At 43.4% G+C, this 22799-nt stretch overlaps 1 protein-coding gene across 6 annotated transcripts in view; it reads right to left on the bottom strand.

Moving 5' to 3' along the window:
- GPSM2 (G protein signaling modulator 2) overlaps positions 1-22799 on the bottom strand; it is a 102337-nt gene that overhangs the window by 52961 nt on the left and 26577 nt on the right. For 3 of the 6 annotated variants that reach the window (XM_053592026.1, XM_053592030.1, XM_053592031.1), the window contains exon 1: positions 3681-3911. The exons of 2 other annotated variants lie outside the window; for them this stretch is intronic. The gene's annotated coding sequence lies outside the window, so the exon portion shown is untranslated. Of the gene's footprint in view, positions 1-3680; positions 3912-9327; positions 9348-22799 lie in introns of those variants that run through there. One more of the 6 variants, XM_053592029.1, reaches the window with a different exon arrangement.

Genomic DNA, 22799 nt, shown 5'->3' with positions numbered 1-22799 from the left:
CTTGACTAAAAATTAAAAAAAAAAAAAAATTAGCTGAGTATCATGACAGGCCCCTATTGTCCCAGCTACTCAGGAAGCTGAGGAAAGAAGATCACTTGCATGGAGGATCACCAAGAGTTTGAAATTGCTGTGAACTAGGCTGATGCCACTGCACTCTAGCCTGGGCAACAGAGTGAGACTATCTCAAAGCAAAACAATCTACACAATTTTTCTTGCCTCCAGGTTAGATTCTCTAAATAACATATAAACTTTTTTGGTAAGCACAGCCATTTACTACCATTATTAGCCATCTGCTTCAATCAATTAATACTTATACATGTATTCAATGATTTAAAAACTCAACAGTGAAATAGAAAAGAAATGGTCCTTTCTACTAAGCATTGTTCTTGAGTTAGTAAATGACAAATCAGTTCTCTTAATAGGACTTTAAAAAGGCAAAATCAGTTTCAAACACTTTTTTTTTTTTTTGTAGAGACAGAGTCTCACTGTACCACCCTCGGGTAGAGTGCCGTGGCGTCACACGGCTCACAGCAACCTCTAACTCTTGGGCTTACGCAATTCTCTCGCCTCAGCCTCCTGAGCAATCGGGACTACAGGCACCCGCCACAACGCCCGGCTATTTTTTTGTTGCAGTTTGGCTGGGGCTGGGTTTGAACCTGCCACCCTCGGGATATGGGGCCAGCACCCCACTCACTAAGCCACAGGCGCCGCCCTCAAACACATTTTTTTTTTTAAGCAGAAATAAATTCCAACTATAAAAAAGATTATAAAAAGGGCTGCTAGAGATTTTAAGTTTAGAAGTTTTGTTTTGTTCTGAGACAGAACCTCAAGCTGTCACCCTGGGTAGAGTGCCATGGCATCACAGCTCACTGCAACCTCCAACTCCTGGGTTCAAGTGATTCTCCTGCCTCCGCCTCCCAAGTAGCTGGGACTACAGGTGCCTGCCACAATGCATGGCTGTTTTTTGGTTGCAGCCATCATTGTTGTTTGGCGGGCCCGGGCTAGATTCGAACCCGCCAGCTCAGGAGTATGTGGCTGGTGCCTTAGCCGCTTAAGCCACAGGCGCTGAGCCAAGTTTAGAAGTCTTTATAGGAAAATATATTAAACACGACTCTGTCCTTTCTTCCCAAAAGTTAATCACCATTCTGTGGGAAAATATATGTTTCTATTCAATTCAGTAATGTTATAAGATGGTATGGGAACAAGAATTCTAACTAAAAAAAAGAGCAGGGAAAGCTTTTTGGAAGTCGGGAAATCTGTACTGCACCTTGCAAAATGGGCAGATTGTATTAGGCAAGTGGGGGAAAGACCTTCCAGACAAGGGAAATGGCTCAAGAAAGAGCAAGGAGGTAGGAATGCACAGAGTGTGCTCCAGGATAAGCACATTGGGTTAGGAGCAGTGGAAGAGTCTGAGAAGGCAGAACAGTACCCAATTGTGAGGGACTCTAAATGCATATTTAGACTTGTGTTTACACAACAGGGAAGCTTGCAGTTTTTTTCAACAAAGGAAAAGTGGAATCTGTCCACAAGAGTATTTTTCTCTTCTGTGTTCCCATTCTGCTTTTTCTGTTACTGCTAAAACTCCAAAACCAACTCTTGAATAGGAAGCACTATCTTGTCATCTCACAACACCAAGGACATAGCTTTGCACATAACAGATGTCCAAGGAACTTTTTGATTTCTTGTCTGCAAGAAGAGAGAACTATGAAGCAGCAACGAATCCTGTCATAGTGAGAAAACTGGGCTTTAATACATTTCTGCTCCACAGTAAAGATTATATTCGTCTTCATGTAAATAACTCAGAAAAATTTTAATTTATAAATGTTTTTATAAAGATGATTAAAAGAATATCGAAAATGTTAATGTGATTTGCAAGGCAATGAAAGCAAAATAGTAGTTTTTAAAGGACTGAACAATTTCTGCTTAGTCATAACAAAACACAGCACCTACAGGCATATTTAAAGTAGAATTATGTCCCTACAAATGGAATCCAGAGACACAGCAGAGATTTAAAAAGACACACAAAAGCAATAACACAGCCTGTGCTTTGGGATCAGGCCATGGTTTGAATCCCAGCACAGAGCTCTTAAGCTAAACTCTCAGAACTGGTGTGAGCATAATGATACTTATCTAACAAGTGTTGTGAGGATTGGAGGCATGATTAACAAACACCTAACCCAGTACCTGGCTCTGGTACTAACAAAAGTACTCAATGGATAGCACGAGAGTACTAACAGTAGCTGCTGTTATTATTTCTATTAGAATAAGTTTAGGTCTTCAATTCTAAAATCCCAGAGAATTACAAAACTTACATTTCAGATAAATCTGAGAACTATTTTATGACTAAGATCATTTTTACAACTACTATATCCTATCAATGTTGTAATTAGCCTACTACCAAGTCTTAGATTTATATTAAAATACATTTATAATCCAATGTCTGATTTTAACAATGAAGAAAATACAACTAAAACTCTTATCTTGTCAAAGAGGAGTTGGAGGATATACCTGTGTAACAACTTTTTACTTTGTAACTGCTCCACTCCTTAAACAACAGACTGAGAAATCTCCTGTGGAAACCAGTCAGTGGTAAGGTGTAAAGCCCAGTACACATGAGGTTGCCCCCATTCCAGAGCATCTCCCCCTCCTCACCCACATCAACGACCGCGATCTTCCTCCTCTTTTTTGTTGTCTACTCATCTTCTAAACAATCAACCAAAGCTGGTTTTGAACAGTGAGAACCCAAGAAAAGCGGTATTTATCAGAAGTGATCACACTGGCTATTATCGAGCTGGAAATCCTTGGTACACCCTTCTAAAGTGGCTGTTTCAAAATTCAGCTCGGTTGGTCATGTTAACTCCCAATACACAGCACGAAGCGCTCCATACAAGCCCGACAGAAAGGAAAGCCAAGAACCTACTTCATTTCATTCTAAGGTGGGATTTAATTATGCATTAAGGCAAATAAAATTTCCATCCTTACTCCTTTTCTCAGAGTTCCACTGATACTCATTAAAATGATTTAATAGATCCATTTAAGACATAAGGAAATCTATTTTCTACTTTTAACCCAAGATACGCTATAGATTTCAGAAAAAGGTTTTCTTAACATTTTAAGAAATGTTGCTTAAACTTTTGCAAAAACTAACTTCTATGGTAAATCGACCTCTTAGTTCACGAATTTAAATGTGATTGATCAACGCAGGTATTTGACAAAAACTGCCCGGGTTTAGATAGCAAGCGCGCGAACACAGGTGACTGCAATCTGCCTGGGATTTAATTCCACCGGGATTCGGATTTTTAATCTACTATTTGTTATTCACACTCGGACCACTTAAGGAGTCACTGTATCCTAGTGCATTTACAAAAAAAATTATTAAATGAAACTCTTAAGCTTACTCTCATTTTAACATTTTCCGACGAGACAGCAACTCAGGGCTCTGCCCTGGCGAGCTGCTGCTGCTCAGTCCGAGTTTCTGGCTTCTGGAGCTGACCGCCCTGGACGCCGCGTCTCCACAGCGCCCACGGGCTGGCAAACCCCCTGCCGGGTCCTGCTCAGCCACCCAGACTCCTCCCGCAGCGAACAAAGGACACACTTAAACGCACACACCCCCCTCCACTCCCTGTCACCTCCCTCCGTGCCCCTCAAACGCCTCAGCCCCTGCGCCCCGGCGAACTCACCTCCCGTGGACCAGCTGCTCCGGGGTGCGCGGCAGACTCGGCCAAGCGGCGGCCTCGGGCGACAAGTGGGTGGTCACCTCCCCGCCGGCCGGCGCGCGGAACCAGGCAGGGGCACCAGGGAGGCCGGTGCGGACCCTCCGCCCCCGCCAGGTCACGTGGGCCACAGCTGTGCGCTCCCCTCACCTCCCCCGCAGCGTCCCTCCGCCACCTAGGGGTCCCACGGCCGCCAGCCCTCAACGCCTCCCTCATCTGCGCCTGCGCCCCAGCTGTGGGCGCTCTCATTCAAACCGACCACGCCCCGCGTCTTTCGGACCAGCCAATGAACGGTGGCGGGGCGGGGCGGGCGCTCGACCCTGGCTCCTTTCTACTCCCGCCCGGGACCTGCGTTGTCAGGTTGAGGGGGGCCTCGGGAGCCTTGGTCTAACCCCAGGACTTGTCCTCAAACACCAAACTGAAGTTTCTTTTCTGTCCTCTTGTTTCTTCTTCAGACACAGAAAGGTGGAGCAATAAATATCGTCCCGAGTTCAGATAGGGTCTGGCCTAGACCCCTCTAAAAAGATGGGATCCCCCAAACCAGTGCCTCTTTCCTACCAGGCTCCAAGCTGCCCTATGGGTAGTCCAAACGGCAGATGTAGGGTGTTTAAAAGAAAGAGGCCTCTGTGGAAAGAACAGGGGGACCGTGTGAAAGTCTGAACAAGGCAGCCTCAGTTCCTGAAGCTATATCACAATTCTGGCGTTTCCAGCAGTTGGAAAAGCGAACTTCTGTCGACAGCAGAATCACTGGTTCCCAGGAAAACCGGGTGGCGGTTTTACTTTTTTTTTTTCAGCAGCTACATTCCAAATAGCTGGGAAGAATAAGTTTTATTTCCGTTCACCTCCCCTTCGTACCAAGTTAACCCCCAAATAGGTCTCAAGTTTGTTCTATCACAAAATACCAGGACTGGAGGGAGTCTTTCTGGAGTAGAGAATCTGATGAATTTAGATTATTTCTCAAATATTTCTCCACTGCAATGAAATTTAAATGTTTCTACAGGGTTAAGGATATGTTAAAAATTCCAGTTTCCCTGTCCTTCTGAATGATGCCAGCATTTCTCATTAGGTGAGCGTCTTGGCAAATCGTTTAAAGAGACAGCTCTGGCATCAAACTACACCTGGGTTTGAGTTCCAACTCAGCCACTTACTGGCTGATTGATCTTGACTGAGTTACTTACGCCTTTGACCTTTATTCTTTCACCTGTATTTTATTATCTGTAAAACACATATAATGCATCCTCTTCTAACAAGGGTTGTTATGCTTCAGTGAGGTCAGGTTGTTAAGTGGCTGGCCCTGAGCTTGACACAGTAACTGCTTAATACTTAGCACTTCGTGTCACTATCAAGCACTTCTAATGTCAGGTTCTTATAAACAACTGAATAACTGGCTATATTATTTTAGAGGTAGGTATTATAATTCCTTCTTACTCATAAAAAGTCAAGTATTGATACTACAAAAAGCCACAAAGGAAGCAGAATATGTCAAAGTCAATAGGTCCAAAATGAATCATTATCCCCCCCACCCCGCAAGTCTTCTCTTACACATGACTTTCTACTTCTGATTATTAGCTCCATCTTGCTAATCACCCCAGTTGAATTATCTTTTAAATTACTATTTTTAGAGACAGAGTCTCTTTGTTGCCCTCAGTAGAGTGCCATGGCATCACAGCTCACAGCAACCTTCAGCTCTTGGGCTTAGGCAATTCTCTTGCCTTAGCCTCCTGAGCAGCTGGGACCACATGAGCCCGCCACAACAATAGCCCAGCTATTTTTTTTGTTGCAGTTTGGCCAGGAACAGGTTTGAACATGCCACCCTCTGTATATGGGGCTGGTGCCCTACTCACAACAATAGCCCAGCTATTCTTTTTGTTGCAGTTTGGCCAGGAACAGGTTTGAACATGCCACCCTCTGTATATGGGGCCGGTGCCCTACTCACTGAGCCACAGGCACCGCCCTAAATGATTTTTTAAAGACAAATTATGTCACTTTCCTACTTAAAAACCTTTAGTGACTTCCCATTTGATTTAAAACAAAATCCAAACTCCCTACCATGACCCACAAAGCCCTACTAGGTTTTTTCAACCTTTTTTTATCTCACTTGAACCTATAGTTAAACTTCCATGGCACACTTAAATTATGTTATTTTTTTAAAAAGCCAAAAAAGAAAAACATTTACTGTGCTTTGAATTTTTGAAAATAATTTAAATAATGATCTTTAAAATTTTTCAAGGCCCAGCACACCAGATGAAAATCACTGCCTTAAGCCAGCTTACTCCTGGCCTAATTCCTTCTCGTCCTGCCTCACTTTCCTGCAAATATGCAGTGCCTTCCACAGGTCCTAGAAGGGACCAAACCTCAGGTTTTTCTCAAGACCTCCTCCCTGGCAGTTCCCTCTGCTTAAGACTCAATGGTTCTCAACCTGTGGGTCGCAACCCCTTTGGGTGGTTGAACAACGCTTTCACAGGGGTCACTTAAGACCATCCTGCATATCAGATATTTACATTACGATTCATAACAGTAGCAAAATTACAGCTATGAAGTAGCAACGAAAATAATTTTATGGTTGGGGGTCACCACAACATGAGGAACTGTATTAAAGGGTCACAGTATTAGGAAGGTTGAGAACCACTGGCTTAGGTTTTTCCCCAAGCTCTTTAAATGGCTGCTTCTCTATCCCTCAGCTTTCAGTTTATTCATTACGGCATTCAGCAAGTATTTGAGTTTCTGCTGTGTGTCAGGAACTGTCGTGGGTACTAGAAACACAGTTGTGATCCTAACAGGACACACACAGCCTCTGCTCTCACGGAGCTTAATGAAAATAAATGACAAGAAAAAAAATATCAGTTTATGATAGATAACCATGCAGAGAGTTGAAAGAAGGGCGATGTGGGAGTGAATGACTAGTTTAGACTGTGGGTCAAGGTAAGGAAGGCCTCTCTGAGAAGACATTCAAACCAAGATTTCAATTACAGAAATGGAGCCAGCCTTCAAGCAAACTTCAGGGAAGGGGACATCAGGCAAAGGGAACAGCTAATGCTAAGTCCTCTTTTGTGGACTTGAGAGCGTGGAAGATGACCACAGTGGCTGAAGTGAGAGTGGGGAAAACATAGGAGGTCACTACTTTGTAAGCCAGAGTAGGGAGTTTGGACTTTATTTTTGAAATGTTACCAGAAGCCAGTGGAAAGTTTTAAATATGGGAGTAACTTTATCTCTTTTGTACTTTTAAAAAAGCATTCTGTAATAAATCCAGAATTTGAGACATTCTATAACTAAGCCCAGACTCTTCATAAAAGTCTATATCACGAAAAACAAATTTAAAGCATGTGAATCTTGATGGAGTCCTAGATCAGACAGCGACCTGTTCGATAACATACACTGTCATCTGTTCAATAAAATGCCTATTATGTGCCAAGCACTATGCTGGATGCTGGGAACACAGCACTAAGGTTTTCACTGCACCATTTCTATATGAAACTTCCCACTGCTAACAGTGGTGACAGGCTTCCTTGACTTTCTTCAATGCCTTGAAGTAGGGGGAGTACAGTGAGAATGTGCATAGTCTCATGACATATGGGGTTATTCAGATAGGCCAATCTTAGCTTTTTAAAGACAGAGCTGGGGTGGCTGGACTTCCCTGAGTTGTTAATGACCCCACTGCATCAAGGCAAGTTTGAATAACCAAGCAGATAACATACTGCTTCCCCCAACAAAGTCTATCAGAGAATAACAGGCTCCCTGACTGAAGACAGATGCACTAGGTGTGGAGATTCCTCAGCAAGAATGTGGACTTGCTTTTTAAATGAAAGAAGTATGGAGAGAAGGGAACACTCTCTGCACTGCTGGTGGGACTGCAAACCAGCACAGCCTTTATGGAAAGAAGTATAGAGAATATTCAAAAAACTAAAAGTAGACCTGCCATTGGATCCCGCAATCCGATTACTAGGCACTTACCCTATCATATGTGCTCAATACTAAATTGAAACTAGTAGATTAACAGCAATGAGCTCACTTGACAGAAAAACTCACAGAAAAACTCAGTAAATTCAGGAAGTGGGGGGTGGAGAGGGTTTGGCAAGTTCCCACCCAAAGCGAATGATGCATGGATATAGGGCACACTTCCTGGCCGAAGGAAACTACAACTTGGACTTTACCTTACACATGCCAACAATGTAACCTAATTGCATGTACCCCCATGTTAATTTGAAATTTTAAAAAAATTAAGGAAGGGTGGCGCCTGTGGCTCAAGGAGTAGGGCGCCGGTCCCATATGCCGGAGGTGGAGGGTTCAAACCCAGCCCCGGCCAAAAAAAAAAAAAATTAAGGAAAAGGGGGGGCTAGGGGTAGAAATTTTCCAAAGGAATAGCTAAGAAAGGGAGGATGGGAAGGAGACTTCGAAATGCAGGGACAACAGCCTATTGGGCTTGACCATTCTCCTGTGAAATTCAGAGTGAATCAGTGATAATAGCTACACAATATTGGTGCTGAATTGTGCCAGGCAGTATTCTAAGCATTTTTGTGTTTGAGGATTAGACCTAGATGCCGATGTAAGGACTAAATGAATTAACGTATATAAAGTGCATACAACATAGTGATTGCTAAATAACTTTTACTATTACTCTTATTTTAACTATTATTTCATCCCCACCACAACCCTATGAAGCAGGTTCTAATATCATCCCTTTTTACAGTATATTCCATTGGTTTCCCCAGAAACAGATCCCGAGATGGGAACTGAGATCCATATGATTTACTGAGGGAGCAAAACAGGACAAGGAACTGGTAAGATCCGAGGAAGACCCTAGCAGGAATGGATCTCAGGAAATCCTAGTCTGGTCCAATGTACCAAGGGCAGGCCCTGGAGTCTAGATGCAGAGGTGTCCAACCTTTTTTTCTTCTCTGGCAGATGTTGGAAGAAATGAGTTTTCTTAGGCCACACAGTAAATACACAAACTCCAAGGAAAGCTGATTAGCAAAAAAAAAAATGTCCATGCATACTTTTTGTGATATTTGACACCAAAGTTAAGATCAGCATTTGGGCCAGGGACCTGCAGATTGGACCCCTCCCTCCCCAGTCTAGAGCATAAGCCACCCTTCAAGGCAGCCTTCATTTTACCCAAGGGTGCTGGCTATTGTACCCTTCTATCAGGATGGAGTGGGGATGACTTCCCCAGTTGTGGCTGCTCTCCCTAGTACAGCTGTGAGCTCTAGCAGCCAACCTCACAGGAGCTGGGAGACGGGTGTGCTAAACAGAGTCTCCCACAGCTAGTAAATGGCAGAGCAGACTATGTCTTGGGGCATGCTTGTAACCTGTCTCCATACTGCTTCTTAAGAATTCATAAGGAACAAGAAAAGTGGAGACAAATGGGAATGACAAAGGGTTTGATAGGAAATAGTATTTAAAGAACTCGTACCATGCAACCACCAAAGAAAAAAGGCAGCAATCCAACAAAGGCAAAGGACAAGGGCCGGCACTTGACAAGGGAACTTTGAGTGACCACAGTGAGTCCACATATGAACCTCAGCTTCACTAGTACTTAAATAAATGTAAACTAAAAAAAAAAAAGGGTACTTTTTTTATATTTTTGCTTAGCAGATTACAGATTAAAAAGTCTTACCCACTGCTGGTGAAGATGTGATGAAACTGGCCCTCCCACATGCGGGTGGGGACTGTAACTCGGTATGACCATTTTGAAGGAGGGTTTTGTAATGTCTCAAAAGTCCAGGACCTCTTGACCAAACAATTTAATGTTTTAGGACTTTATCTACATAATCAGACAAGTGAGAAAAAATAAATGTACCCACAATCTTTTTTTTTCTTGAGACAGTCTCAAGCTATCGCCCTGGGTAGAGTGCCGTAGCATCACAGCTCGGAGCAACCTCCAACTCAGGCTCAAGCAATCCTCTTGACTCAGTTTTTCTATTTCCAGAGAGGGGGTCTTGCTTTTTGCTCAGGCTGGTCTCCAACTAGTGAGCTCAAGCAATCTACCACCTGGGCCTCCCAGAGTGCTAGGATTACAGGCATGAGCCACCACACCCTGCCATCCACACTCATTTTTAATACTGAAACATTAGAAATAATTTAGAGGTCCAAAGGATTAGTGAAAACAGTTCTTGGTCGTCTAACCAATAGAATATTGTGCAGTTAAATTTATTTGATAGCTAAGGTATATAATTGGTTCACATAGGTATTCACAATGTATCAGATTGAGTTCTTTCAGGGTTTTTGACACAGAGTCTCACTATGTCGCCCTCAGTAGAGTGCTGCAGCATCACAGCTCACAGCAACCTCAAACACTTTGGCTTAAGCAATCTCTTGCCGAAGCCTCCCAAAGTAGCTGGGACCACAGGCACCCGCCACAACACCCAGCTTTTTTTTTTTTTTTTTTTTTTTTTGCATTGTTGTTTGGCAGGCCTGGGCTGGATTCAAACCTGCCAGCTCCGGTGTATGTGGCTGGTGCCCTAGCTGCTGAGCTACGGGCACTGAGCCTTCTGTAAACATTTTATGGTTTATGATAAACATGCATTGCTTTTTATAATTAAAAAAAACAATCATATTGTAGATAATAGATAAATGAGCAATGGACAAAAATAATTCACAAAGAAATTAAAATAAGCAATAAACATTAAAAATGTCCAATCTTGTTATCAAAGTACTACAAATCAAAATAACATTGAAACACCTTGTTAATAAGGTTAGGAGGGTTGGTTTTTTGTTTTTGTTTTGTTTACTGTTTTGTTTTGGGAGGATTTTGGGGGGGCGAGACTGGGCCTTACTCCGTTGCCCAGGCTGGAGTACAGTGGCATAATTCAACACCCAGGCTCAAGCGATCCTCCTACCTCAGCCTTCCAAAGGGGTGAGATTTTTTTTTTCCTTCTTCTTTATTTCAGATTACTAGGAGAGTATAAACTATTAGGTTACATAATTCACATATGACAGATAAAATCAGAGCTGTAGTTGGGTCCTGCACCTAAGGAGTGCCAAAGGGGTGAGATTGCAAGTGTGAGCCACCACACCCAGTAACAAAGAATTTTTAAAATATTAGTATTCCATGTTGCAGAACATATATATCATTCCCACATTGCTGGTGAGAATATATGCTTATAAACAATTTTGTGTATGTATTAAGAGCACTGAAATCCTTACACTCTGTCCTAATACTTTCACATCTTAGAATCTATCCCAAGGAAATAATTTAAAATATAGGCAAGGATGTTCACACTTATGTTAGATTATATCTAAAAAGAGGCCAATAAGTAGTTTAGGACTTTAACCAGGAGATACCCCCTGCATTCTTTTGCAGCAGATCTAGAGGCTGCCTACTGTCAAAGAAGTCAGGTGATCTTAATTCACATTGTGTCAGGTGCAGAAGTCACAAGTAAGTTGTCCAATGAAACTTTACTACCCTTTGTTCACATACTCAGTGGGTGGACTGCTTAGAAAGGAAGTGAGACTCTTATGATGACTCCAGCAGTCTCCCGCGTGTCTAACTTCCAAGAGTCTGTTTGCCTTTAGGGCAGAATGCTTGCTCAGATGTTCTCTTCTGAAGATAATGCCACTGTTTTATGAGGCTATTATCAGTCCTTAATAATGGGTTCACAACTGTGCACGGTATCGGGCAAATCATACTAATCTGAATCGTCATCATTTAGAATTCTTTCTACTCTAGTGGCTGGATTCCACCTCAGATAGTTATCCCTGACCCTTCCCAAGGTCCCCCAGCAGTAGCACCTTGGTAGAGTCCTGGACTCAGAGACATAAAGAACTAATTAGCTTTCCAAAGCAGTCTCACTTCCAGCTAGGTCAAATTCCTCCAAGAAACCAGGTGTAGGCATCCTGCAGACACTTGCTAGCATGTTGGAGGGATTGTGCCGAAAAGGGTAGATCTTTCAAGAATATCCGGGCAGCACTACCATGTTGGTGTCTTAATTCTATCCATCACCTCCTCTCCAACCAATGGCAACTTCCCACCCAACCTTAGGCCTCTTTTAGACAGGGCCCTGTTCTCAGAGCTTTTCCAACCCATTTAGAAGGTCTGTGATGGGCGGCGCCCATAGCTTAGTGGGTAGGGTGCCGACCACATACACCCAGGCTGGTGGTTCGAACCTAGCCCGGGCCACTTAAACAACAATGACAATTACAACAACAACAGAAAAATAGCCCAGTGTTGTGGCGGGCACCTGTAGTCCCAGCTACTTGGGAGGCTGAGGCAAGAGAATTGCTTAAGCCCAAGAGTTGGAGGTTGCTGTGAGGCCACATAGTGACACTCTTGTCTCAAAAAAAAAAAAAAAAAAAAGTCTGTCTCAATGAATCCCCAACAATAAAAAGAAGAAAAAAAAAAAAATTCTGTAAATGCGCCCTTCTGTGTTTAGTTGGATATAAAGGCTTTTTCAGTCTGCCTTCTCAATTAGATTTCTACCCTTACTTACCTTTCTATTCAGGGAAGAGGAAGGAGAAGAGAAGAAAACTGAGCAAAGCACTTTATACACTCATTCAATCCCTTCAAACACCCTTTATCCCCATTCTGTGAATGAGGACACTGAAATTCAGATCACTTAGATAATTTGTCTAAGGTCCTCAATTAATAAGATGCAGAACTAAGGGCCAAACTCAGTTTTTAAATAGTTTGTGTTTCCACACTGTCCTCCAGCAGCCAGCTGGGCTGTCCTCCCCTCCTCCCTCCCGCCTTTCCCCTGCTCAGTCTCCCCTCTCTCCTCTGCCAATGTTTTATACTCGGGACAAATGCTATTGGAGCGCACAGAATGCTGGGAAGGCTTGTGTCAGGGGATCCTGACGTCCTGTAGGAGACAGGGAAGGTTCTGGAGCAAGTGACGTGCTCAGGGATGGGTAAGAAATAACCAGGTACAGAGCAGGTCGGGCCAGAGACCTCAGGCCCAGTGAACAGTTTAAGGGAAGACCCCAAGGAGGGCAGGACACTGGATTTGGGGGTTTGCAGAACAGGAGGTGGGCAGGGCCAGGGAGTGAGTGCTTCAGAGGGAAGTTCTGGTCCTCATCTCATCTCTGGCTGCTCCTCACGCTCTCCTGGAGTAATAAGGCAGAGGCCATCTGCCATCTTTTCAGAGAAAACACGTTTTAGCTTTAGAATGGTGTTTCTTAACGAGGGCCCTATTGGAACTTTGGATGAAATAGTTCTTTGGAGAGGACTGTTCTGCTCCTTACTTCCACCCCAGCTTCCAGGACCAATGTCAGCTGCATTCCCCCCTCCATTTCTAAAAGCCCCTGGAATGTCCTGCCCTCCTCCTGAGAACCACCTGCTCCAGTTCCAGCTGCGGGAGTGTCACTGCCATCAGCTCCTAGACCGTGCTTTATCCCTGCATCTGGCCACATCCAACTCCACTTTGTGGGATCTTCTTCCCTAACAGCTCTGATGTTTCTCATCATGGCACATGGAAGCATTTCCAGTTCCATGGAATATATGTTGAGCCCCTGTCATATACCTGGAGTCTGGACAGCCGAATGACAAAGATGGATATGAAACAATTAAGTACAAATCAGCGGGGAAAGTATAACTGCAGAAGCTCGTACAGGGGGCGGAGGTGGCGAAGGAGGAATTGATGGCCTCTCCTGGCCAAGGAGGTGGGAGGGGGCAAGGACATTGCAGGCAGAGAGGATAGCAGCATACCCCCAAAGGGACATAAAACAGCAGGTGAACTTGGGGACCTATAAATAGCCTGGCGTGTCAGAGCATGAATTTCAAGGCAGGGGGTGGCAGGAAGAGAGTTTGGAGAGGTGGGCGGCCATGGTTCACAGGCCATGCGTGTGAAGGGCTTAGAGAGTCTACAAAATAAACTCTCACGTGTTGCTCTGAAAATCTCCAATCATCCTGAAATGATAACATCTAAATGAGACATTTAAAAATTTTCTGAAGGGCTTTGTAGATAAGGTTATTGCCTCAAGTGACAGAACTATTGCAAAAAGAATAATAAAAAAAAGTTTACTGCAGTGTGGTACGTATTTCTCCCTGGCTCTGATTTCACTTCTGACATCCATGTGCACTTTGAAAGATGGTAAAGTTTCACAAACCATGTTTTAACAGATTTCTTGAGCTAAAACCAACATACAACAAACAGCACATATTTAAAGGCCATGGTTTTTAAGTTCTGATGACCATTCACCACAATCAACACCTCTAAAAATTTCCCCATGCTCCTTGGTACTCCCCCTTTCCCTTCCCAACCTTCTCGCAAACCCCAGGCAATCATTAGTCTTTCCGTCATGATATATCAGTTTGTATTTTCTAGAATTTTATATAAATGGAGCCATACAATATGTACGCTCTTTATCTAACTTCTTTCAAATAGTGTACTTACAGTCGCGTGCTGAATAACAATGCTTTGGTCAATGATGCAGACCACATACTGTATGTGTACTACAAGATTACAACACCATATACTTTTTTTTTTGTTTGTTTTTTTTTTTTGGCCGGGGCTGGGTTTGAACCCGCCACCTCTGGCATATGGGACTGGCGCCCTACTCCTTGAGCCACAGGCGCCGCCCACAACACCATATTTTTATTGTACCTTTTCTGTATTTAGGTATATTTAAGAATACGAATAATTGCCATTGTGTTACGATTGCCTGCAATATCCAGCATAGTAACGCACTGTACTGGTTTGTAGGCAGGGAGCAATAGACTGTACCACACAGCCGAGGTGTGTAGGCTATCCCGTCTGGGTTAAGTGCACTCCGTGATGTTCACACAGGATGAAATTGCTGAATAGTGCATTTCTCAGAATGTAGCTGTTGGTAAGCAACACATGACTGTATTTGGAGATTCATTCAGGTATAATAGTTGCATATATCTTTTTTCTTTTAAGACAGAGTCTCATTCTGCTGCCCTACGTAGAGTGCTGTAGCATCATCACAGCTCACAGTGACCTCAATCTCTTGGGCTCAAGAAATCCTCCTGACTTAGCCTCCCACATAGCTGGGACTATAAGCATCTACCACAACACCCAGCTAGTTTTTCTATTTTTAGTAGAGATGGGGTCTTGCTCTTGCTCGGGCTGGTCTCAAACTCCTGAGCTCAAGCAATTCTTCACCTACCTTGGCCTCCCAGAGTGTTAGGATTACAGGTGTTGAGCCACTGCACCTAAGTTATCATTTTTAATTTTTTAAACTTTCCACTTTTGAGGTGTGCCTTCCTACAATATTTACTGTATCTCAACAAATTACATTTGTTCCACGGGATGACGAAGCTCTACACTGAGACAGGCTTTACTTAGTAGGTACCCCCTGGAAATACAAGAGAGGCTGCTTGGGGGATGAACTGTTGAGGCCTAGATCCTAGTTTTCTAAGAATCCTCCAAAATATTAAAGAACACTGGGGTAAGCAAAGTAATGGGGCTCCAAAACTGTCCAACTACTAATTTCTGGAATCTGTAAATGGGTTACCCTATATATCAAAAAGGATTTTGCTGGAAGTGCCTGTGGCTCAAAGGAGTAGGGCACCAGCCCCCCATACCAGAGGTGGCGGGTTCAAACCCGGCCCCGGCCAAAAACTGCAAAAAAAAGAAAAAGAAAAGAAAAGGATTTTGCAGATGTGATTAAATTAAAGACCTTGAGAAGCTTATCCTCGACTGGGTGGGCCCCAGACACAATGTCATTGCGAGAGTGACAGGAGGAAGCAGGAGTATCAGAGTCGGGGAGAGTTGAAGATGTAATGTTGCCTTTGAGGACGGAGGATGGGGCCAAGGGCTAAGGAATGCAGATAGTGTCTAGAGAAAAAGCCAGATCCTCCCCTCAAGTCTCCAAAAGGAACACGGCCCTGCCCGCACCTTGATTTTAGTCCAGAAACCATTACAGACTCCAACCTCCAGAACTGAAAGATAATAGACTTGTATCACACCACTAAGCTTGAGGTGATTTTACTAAATAAAATTTGTGAAGGTCATTTTGGACTGAGCTCCTGTGGTAGGCCCCAACAGACCAGACCAAACCAGAAAGTCACAGCATGTGCTAGGTGCCACATAATCAACCAAACGTAGAAACTGGCCAGTTTTCCAAAAGGCAGGAGATTCACGGAAGCAATCCAATGGGGTCCGATTTGCCAGAGCTGGCTTGATGAGGTAGTCCCCTCTGCTTTAACCCTATGAGGAAAGTAACTTTCAAACAACCAATCTGGTTTTTGTTCCTTGTTTCTGTTTACCTGGCCTTTTCTGCCTGTAAAGCTCACCCACTATGCTCAGGGCATTAGAGAGCCTCTCTATTTTGTAGATGAGATGCTGCCCCATTCATGAATCACTAATACAAGCCAATCAAATCTTTATTTTTTTGAGACAATCTCACTTTGTCTCCCTCTGTAGAGTACTGTAGAGTCATAGCTCACAGCAACCTCAAACTCTTGGGCTTAAGCGATTCTCTTGCCTCAGCCTCCCAAGTAGCTGGGACTATAGGTGCCTGCCACAAGGCCATTTTTTTTTTTTTTTGTAGAGACAGAGTCTCACTGTACCGCCCTCGGGTAGAGTGCCGTGGCTTCACACATTTCACAGCAACCTCTAACTCTTGGGCTTACGCGATTCTCTTGCCTCAGCCTCCCGAGCAGCTGGGACTACAGGCACCCGCCACAACGCCCGGCTATTTTTTTGTTGCAGTTTTCCGGGGCCGGGTTTGAACCCACCACCCTCGGCATATGGGGCCGGCACCCTACTCACTGAGCCACAGGCACCGCCCAGGCCCATTTATTTTTAAGAGACAGGGGTCTCAGGGTCTTACACTTGCTCAGGTTGTTCTTGAACTCCTGAGCTCAAGCAATCCACCTGCCTTGGCCTTCCTGAGTACTGGGATTACAGGCATGAGCCACACCCCTAGGCCCCAATTAAATCTGTAAACACAATTTGTTAAAATGCTGTTCTTTAACCATTTATTATAGCAACAATGGGAAACCAACACAAAATCAGTCCTACACGTGATCCTAGCCAAAAGGCTGAGAAGTGATAAAATAACCAATCCTGTTCAAAAAATCAGAACACTGATGAGCCTGACTTCGTCTATTTCTTCTTCCTCTTTGTGACACGTTGTCTAACAGGAGTAAAAGCCAGTTGGCTTTTGCTCTTTCAAGTTCTTTTCTCATCTTAAAGAAGGAATTATATTTACCCTGGAGTAATGTTTTTCAACCTTTTTTATCTCACGCATACTTGAACCTATAATTAATTATATAATTATATAATTAATCAATAAAATTATATTATATTGAACTTAAATTGTATTGACCAAAAAAAAGTTAAAAAAGGATATATTTACTGTATCTTGAATTCTTACAAAAATAATTTAATTACAGCTTGGCACCTATAGCTCAGCAACTAGGGAGCCAGCCACATACACTGGAGCTGGCAGGTTTGAATCCAGCGTGGGCCTGCTAAACAATGGCAACTACAACCAAAAAATAGCTGGGCGTTGTGGTGGGAGCCTGTAGTCCCAGCTACTTGGGAGGCTGAGGCAAGAGAGCCGCTTAAGCCCAAGAGTTGGAGGTTGCCATGAGGCTGTGACTCCACAGCGCCTACCGAGGGCGACATGGTGAAACTCTGTCTCAAAAAAGTAAAAATAAATTAATAGCTATGCATAGTGGCCACATACCTATAGCTCCAGCTATTTGGGAGGCTGATACAGGAGGATTACTTGAGCCCAGAAGTTTGAGGCTGCAGTGCAGAGCTATGATGACCTGGGCAACAGAGCAAGACCTTGTCTCAAAAGCACAGCTGGGCAAGATGGCTCATGCCTGTAACCCTAGCACTCTGGGAGGCCAAGATGGGTGGATTGCCCGGCTCACAGTTTGAGACCAGCCTGAGCCAGAGAGAGACCCCTTCTCTAAAAATAGCTGGGCATTGTGGTAGGTACCTGTAATCCCAGCTACTTGGGAGGCTGAGGCAAGAGAATTGCTTGAGCCTCACTTTGCTGCCCTTGGTAGAGTGCTATGGCATCACAGCAACCTCAAACTCTTGGGCTCAAGCATGGCTATTTTTCTAATTTTTATTCCTTTTAGAGACAGGATCTTGCTTATGCTTCTCAGGCTAGTCTCAAACTCCTGGCCTTAAGTGATTCTCCTGCCTCACCCTCCCAAGGTGCTAGGAATGCAGGTATGAACCTCCATGCCTGGATGATTTGTGCTTTTTACAAGAAAAGAGTTAGAGAAGTATTGATAGCTATTATTTTTCTTCCATGGCATAATTTATAACAGACTTATATTTCCTATCCTTATCTCATTTAAAACCATACAAACTGACTAAAACTGCTAAAATTTTGAAACACTAAAAATTTTTGTGTAATAGTTAATTTATTATTTTATTTATTTTTTTTTTTGTAGAGACAGAGTCTCACTTTATGGCCCTCAGTAGAGTGCCATGGCCTCACACAGCTCACAGCAACCTCCAACTCCTGGGCTTAAGCGATTCTCTTGCCTCAGCCTCCCAAGTAGCTGGGACTACAGGCGCCCACCACAACGCCCGGCTATTTTTTGGTTGCAGTTTGGCCAGGGCCGGGTTTGAACCCACCACCCTCGGTATATGGGGCCGGCGCCTTACTGACTGAGCCACAGGTGCCGCCCATAGTTAATTTTTTAAAGCTACTGTCTATGAGACAGTATGTGCCTGGCACTGTTATAAACCTTATGAATGCATTAAAACTAAAGCGGCATAATGCAACTGTAACACGACATTTTTTGGAGAGCATTGCTATCTGTAGAAATGTTCAAATATATAATACTCATCAGGATTATTCAAACTAGGGTGAGATGAAGGAGGATTTCTACAATATAAAGACTTTGGTTTCATAGTAATGGCTGTCCTTTATTGGACATGACAGATACTGGGTTAAGTAAAAACATTATCTTATTTTACTCCTCTAGCAACTTTTTGAAGTAGGGATGTCATCACCCCTTTACAAAGTAGGAAAATAAGAGTCAGAGAAGTCAGGTAAGTTGCCCAAAGTTGAGAAGCTGGGAAGTGGCAGTCCCAGGATTCAAACTGTTGTCCTGCCATCCCTAGAGCCATGACACATGAGGACCCCCACCCCTTCCAGAAGGATGCTCTTCCTGGGGAAGCCATTCCTTTTTTTTTTTTTTTTTTTTTGTGGTTTTTTTTGGCAGAGGCTGGGTTTGAACCCACCACCTCCGGCATATGGGACCGGCGCCCTACTCCGTTGAGCCACAGGCGCCGCCCGCCATTCCCTTTCTCTACTTCTTAGAGATCACCCACATCAATGTCCTCGTTGATAAGAGTGTTCTAACGTCTTTTGCAATTCAATGGTTTATGAGCTTTTGATTCTCATTTCATTTTCTTTTTTCTATAAAATAAGATTATGTCTAAAAGAAACGTGACTTCCTTAGAAAGGTATTGTGATGAGATGAGCCAATAAGAATCAATCTCATAGGCCAGGTGTGGTGGCTCCCTCCTGTAATACCAGCACTCTGGGAGACCAAGGCGGGTGGATTGCTTGAGCTCAGAAGTTCGAGACCAGCCTGAGTAAGAGCCTGTCTCTAAATATAACTAGGTGTTTGTGGTGGACACCTGTAGTCCCACCTACTTGGGAGGCTAAGGCAAGAGGATGGCTTGAGCCCGAGTTCGAGGTTGCTGTGAGCTACGACACCACAGCACTCTACTAGAGACAACAAAGTAAGACTGTCTCAAAAAAAAAAAAAAAAATCAGTCTTATGTAAACCACCAGATGTGCATTAATGATGCAAAGAGATTGTCAAAGATCACTTTCTCTCTCCTGTGAGCAGGGGAACCCAGCCTTTGCAGCAGAATTGGGAGAAGTAGAAATATAGCCACTGTGCCTGAAGACCAGAAGAGTCCCCTTGTGAGGCTCCCCTGAGGGACACACGTGCACATACATGTGTCCACACCCACACATGCAGACCCCTCCTGAGGTGAGGCGAGAAGCAGGGCTGCACACCAGGCATTTACCGTGCCCAGGAAAGCTTTTCATTTACTAACACCACACGAAGGATTTTTTTCCTACGTAAATAGCACAAAACACTCATGAGAAGACTGAAATTTTGGCCACAGTGCATCTCAGACAAAAATGGTTGTCTTGGCACCCTAATGGAAGCTGTATCTTTATATCTGGTAGAGGAGCACAAATTCTACCCTCTCCTCATGTGATCTGAATGACTCTGTTCTCCTTACTGTTAATCTGGCTTTTCCCTAGATCCAGAGCAGGAGAAGGAACAAGTTCCCACCCACTGTGGTTCGTAAGCGCTCAGTCAAGGCCAGGCAACTGAGTATGTTTAAAACATACAACATCATGCTCTGACAAGAGTCATCAGCTTTTCATATAGTTAGATTGTATTTTCAGATTTTTAAGTACCATGCATATTTCCTTTTCTGCTAATTCATGTCCTTTGATCTTTAGGGTTTTTAAAATTGATTTCAGTGATGTTTATTCTAAAATAGAAAATGCAAGAAAATATGATCAAAGAGTCCTTATGAATTCCTCCTTCGCCCTCATAGGCAAGTTGCCAGGTTCTGATTTTTACTCCAAAATATGTCTTAGGTCTTGAACACATCCAATTTATTTAGTCTCTGCCACCACCATACTAGCTTGTCTCGGCTTCTCCAATGCACAAAGTTCTTTCCCAGCCTCAGGTCTTTGCACACATGTCCCCTCAAGCCCAGAAGGCTGTGCCCCAACCCTCTGGGTGCCTTCAGGCTCCAGCTTGAACTGTTCATCTTCAGAAAGCCCATCGCTGTCCCACCTACTTGGGAGGCAGAGGCAGGAGAATCCCTTGAGTCCAGGAGTTGGAGGTTGCTGTGAGTTGTGATGCTACAGCACTCTACCCAGGGCGACAGCTTAAGGCTCTGTCTCAGAAAAAAAAAAAAAAAAAAAAAATAGTGTTTAAAAAATGGAAGAACAGCTCCAATAAGAAAATAAAATTTAGAGTGGTGCCCGTGGCTCAAAGGAGTAGGGCGCCAGCCCCATTATGCCAGAGGTGGTGGGTTCAAACCCATCCCCCGCCAAAACTGCAAAAAAAAGAAAAAAATTAATATATAAATAAAAAATAAAAAAAACAAAATTTACCCTCAGTAATGCTACCACATAAAGACTTTTGGAATTCATTGTCTAGATTTTTTTCCTAATGCAAGGATAGACTGTTTCTCTTTTTAAAGAGACAGGATCTTGTCTTGCTCTGTTGCCTAGGCTGGAATACAGTGGTGGAATCATAGCTTACTATGGCCTTCAACTCCTGGCCTCAAGCTGTCCTTCCATCTCGGCCTCAAGAATACCTAGATCTACAGGCATGCACCACCATGCCTGGCTAATTTTTTAACATTTTTGTAAAGAGGAGGTCTTGCTATGTTGCCTAGGCTGGTCTCAAACCCTTGTCCTCCCACCTTGGCCTCCCAAAGTGCTGGCATTAAAGGTGTGAGCTGCTGTGCCTGGCCAGGATAGACTTTTTAATCAAAGTCATAACTTCTAGACTTCTTTGACTTTTTAATCAAAGTCATAACTTCTCATCATTTTGAGAAGCATATACAAGTATCAATGTATACATATATTTGAAATTTTATTCATTATTTTTTAAGTCAATGTTCTTCCATTAGGCAGGGGGTAGAAGGCAGAAGAGAAAAGAATAAATATTCAGATAAGAAAGGAAGGGTTTGTTCTTTTTTCTTTTTCTTTCTTTTTTTTTGAGACAGAATCTCACTATGTCACCCTTGGTAGAGTGCCATGGCATCATAGCTCACAGCAACCTCCAACTCTTGGGCTTAAGTGTTTCCCTTGCCTCAGCCTTCCAAGTAGCTGGGACTATAGGCACCCACCACAAAAACAAACAACAACAAAAACAAACAAACAAACAAAAAACCTGGCTATTTTTGTTGTTGTTGCAGTTGTCATTGTTGTTTAGTAGGCCTGGGCCAGGTTTGAACCTGCCACCCCAGGTATATGTGATTGGCGCCCTTAAACCACTCAGCTACAGGTGCCAAGCCAGAAGGGTTTTCCTAAAATAGTTGGGCCCTTCTTTTTTCTAGGTAGAAGATGCCAAACTTAAGCTGGAAAATTTAGAAAAGGGCAAAAGTTTGAGGGGTGAGGTGTTTTTTATTTAAAAGTATGCTGTTTAAAATCAGTATGTTTTGGGCACCGCCACATACACGTCAGGTGGCAGGTTCAAACCTGGCCCAGGCTTGCTAAACAACAATGACAACTGCAACAAAAAAGTAGCCAGGTGTTGTAGCAGGCTATCCCAGCTACTTGGGAGGCTGAGGCAAGAGAATTAATTAACCCCAAGAATTTGAGGTTGCTGTGAGTTGTGATGCCATGGCACTCCACCCAGGGCACTCCACCCAGTGAAGAAAAAAGAAAAAAAAAAAAGGCAGCACCTATGGCTCAAAGGAGTAGGGCGCCAGCCCCATATACCAGAGGTGGTGGGTTCAAACCCGGCCCTGGTCAAAAAAAAAAAATTAAAAATTAAGTAAAATCAGTAAAAAATTAAGTAAAAGACGTTATGTTTTAAAGTTTATCATTAGAATTATTTCAGAAAATCAATTGGCAAGAGTTTTCTAAATGTTTCCAATGCACAGCAAAAGTCCATGGTTTATAGAAGAGGTGAGACGGTCTGTATGATCACGTGGCTGTGTTGATGGGAAAACCAGATAAATGACAGCGCTGACCTCCCAAAGAGCAAGGAAAACCAGCGAGGGCCGCTGGCAAAACACAGAGAGGAAGTTTCTCCACATACTATTTGTTCATGGTTTTAAAGATTTTTTTCCCTTTTAAAATAATTTCAAATAGTTACAAATTTGTAACAGCTGGTCATCAAGTTCACACACACTCACAGGACTCTAGCTCTAAGACTGACTATAAATAATACATCTATCTGGCCCTCACTGGAGTATCAAATTGACTTGTTGCCCCATCAGATGGCTCCTTTCTGCCACTCCACCAGGACAGCATGAAGCCAGACTGCCACATCAAATGGATATGGTTACAAAAAGGGACACTGCCTTGTGGGCACCCCGCAAGTCTGAAATAACGTCAGCCGATAGGGTTACCAGAGCGTAATCGAATGCAGCCATTGTAGAGGAGGCCTGCATCACATTACGTTTGAAAATATTTAAATCTAGAAACACT

Source organism: Nycticebus coucang, chromosome 5 (assembly GCF_027406575.1).
Source record: "Nycticebus coucang isolate mNycCou1 chromosome 5, mNycCou1.pri, whole genome shotgun sequence".
In the NCBI taxonomy this organism is placed as follows: Eukaryota; Metazoa; Chordata; class Mammalia; order Primates; family Lorisidae; genus Nycticebus; species Nycticebus coucang.
Note: the sequence above shows the minus strand (reverse complement) of the source record. Positions and strands in the feature narration are given on the sequence as shown.